Raw genomic sequence first — 3,076 nt, 5'->3', positions numbered from 1 at the left:
AGTGGGGATCATATAGGGGTGTGACAACGTGAAGTACTAAGTGATGTGCCCATCGACACAACTTCAATCTACCTCTGACCTAGTCGTTTGAGCCTCATCCAAAATCATGTGATGCTCAAAGTCTGCAAAGGCCTCATCTATTTGCCGACGGGTCATCAAGATAGGAGCGAAGATATAAGGGTGGCAATGGATCATTTGACAATACCCAAACTGCTGCATGACGCGCCCCAGAAGAGCGAACAATGATGGTCAAAATACATGCCAATCATCTAGAATATAGTGGCACGTCATCCCACGAAACTGTCTCACGGTGATCAGCATAATAGTCATAACAGATGTCCTCGGCAACCATATGGTCCAGATAGTTTCTGTACGGATTTGTCACCTGATTCCCTCTAAGGGGGATGATCAGTGCATTTTGATGCACATTCTTCTATGTTTTTACTTAGGCATTTCCATGGTTTGTTTTGTTTATTTTTATATTTTATGACGTTTTTATAATTTAGTTTATTTGTGCCTTTGTTTGATTTTCGCACTTTATTTTCAGCATTAGCAGTCTGCACTAAAATGATCATAACTGGAGCTCCGGGAATCAGATCGACGCATTCTAATAATCTTCGGAAAGCTAAGAGAAAGATCTACAATTCTCGTGTTGGAGTCGAAGTCAGATTCGGAACTCATATTTTCCAGAATTGCGTTTGAAGTTGCAGCAATAGTTTTTTATTTAGTTTTGGATCGTTAGTTTTGGGCCTGGGTTATGTCTGTTTGACCCAGTTGGGTTATGACCCAAATTCTTGTTTCTCTCTAGTACCTAGGTCTGGCCGTAGTGTTCAAGGTCACTTTTACTTTTCACGAAATAATTTTGAAAGCTTTGTACGAATGATGAGGAACTAATCACCGAAGGCAATTTCTGCTGGCTACGGTTTCCAATACTTTGAGGTTTTTAATCTTTAATCCAATTTCTTCTCCCTTTCGATATTAATCTATATGTCTTGTTTTCTTAATTCGAGTTGTATAGAATATTATTGATTTATACCGATTGATTGATGTTCCTTTACCTTTATCGTATTTTATCGTTGCTTAATCGTTAAACTGCGTAAGTTAGAATCACGTTTGCTTAATTCGTGATTGCGCTGATCCGTTTGCTTAATTAGGAAAATAGGAATGAATTCTTATAATATCAAGTTCGCTTGTTATTTGGTGTTGTAATCGGTAAGGGAATAGAATCCGCTTAGGGGATTGAAGTTTATTGAACCAGTGATAAGTCGGTCACCGAATCAGTAGAATTGTCGTTTTAGCTTATTTGCATAATCACTTATTTTAATCACTTTTTCACTCTGTTATTATTTTATCGATCCTAAACCAAACCCCCCCTTAATCGATTTTGATTAGTTAATATAATACAAGAATCCTTGTGAGAACGATATTCGAGTTGTCGTTACCGTTAAACTACCGTTTTGCAATTAACTCGTTTTTGATCCGCGCGCGACAGCGGATCAAATTGGCGCTGTTGCTGGGGATTCTTGTTATTATTAATCATTTTTAGAGTCTTAGGTGTAATGTTTGTGCGTTTTGGCCATAGGTTCCTCGCGGTTTCCGCCATAACGCCTCTAGAGTCGAAAAATCGGTTTTTGGGAAAATTTCACCGTTTCGAAAATCTGTCCCGACAGTTAGGTGTGAAAAAATTCCCCGATCAAAAGTCACGTACTACCGAGTAGTTACGTGATAAATTTTTCAAATCGCGAAAAAAGCCTTTTTACTATTTTTAATGATTTATTTTCTGTTTTCATAGAGTCGAAAAATTCCGAAAAAAATATCAAAATTTTATTTTTACGTCATTAGATTATTTTCGGTGTCAGTTTATTTTTTTGAATTGTTTTTAATCGATTTGCTTCATTGTGTTGTTTTAGGGACATAGTTGGCATTTTCACGATTGTTGCTGCATTGCTGTGCACTAGTCCTGGCTACTAGGTCTTCCTGTCCTGAACTTGTTGCTTTTGATCCTGAGGTAGAGAGAACCTTGCACACACTTCGTAGAGCAGGCCAGGCTAGCAATAGTTCACCTTCACCGATCATAGCTGAGTTTGATTCTGAGTCTGACTATTTGCATAACTTGTTTGATTCTGATTCTGAATTTGCTTTTGAAATGGCTGAAAATAGAACTCTAAGGCAACTTGCAGACCCTGTGAATTATAATGGCTTGTGTATTGAATATGATGCTGTTGCTGTTCCTTTTGAATTAAAATCGGGTTTAATACACTTGTTGCCAAAGTTTAATGGTCTTGCAGGTGAGGATCCACACAAACATTTGAAGGAATTCCAGATGGTGTGTTCTACACCATTGAAGCCTGAAGGGATCACTGAAGATCATATCAAACTTCGTGCTTTTCCTTTTTCTTTGCAGGGTGCAGCGAAGGACTGGATATATGATCTCGAACCGAATTCAATCACAAGCTGGAATGCTCTGAAGAGAGTGTTCTTGGAGCGATATTTTCCTGCATCTAGAGCTGCTTCAATCCGAAAAGAGATTTGTGGTATTAGACAAGATAACGAGTCATTGGCTGAGTACTGGGATAGGTTCAAGAAGTTGGTTTCAAGCTGCCCTCAGCATCAGATTACCGAACAACTTCTCATTCAGTACTTCTATGAGGGGTTGTTACCTATGGATAGAAACATTCTTGATGCTGCTAGTGGTGAAGCACTTGTTGACAAAACTCCAGCTGCTGCCAGGGCCCTCATTGAAAACATGTCCTTAAATTCCCAGCAGTTCACCACTCGAACCAATTCTGTCCAAACCAAGGGTGTACATTAAATTCAAGGTTCCTCGAACAGAGCTTTAGAAACCAGACTTGATGAGCTGACCGCTTTAGTCAAACAACTTGCAGTAGCAAAACCTCAAACAACAACTGTATGTGGCATTTGTACAGCTCATGATCATCCCACTGATACTTGTCCTCTTCTGAAAGATGATACTGTTACCGAGCTGCCTCAAGCTTATGCAGCCAACCTTTACAACCAGAACAGGTACAACAACACCCCTGACTTGTCCACCAACAAATATCATCCCAATTGGAGG

The sequence above is a fragment of the Vicia villosa genome, linkage group LG3 (assembly GCF_029867415.1).
Source record: "Vicia villosa cultivar HV-30 ecotype Madison, WI linkage group LG3, Vvil1.0, whole genome shotgun sequence".
Classification (NCBI taxonomy): Eukaryota; Viridiplantae; Streptophyta; class Magnoliopsida; order Fabales; family Fabaceae; genus Vicia; species Vicia villosa.
Note: the sequence above shows the minus strand (reverse complement) of the source record.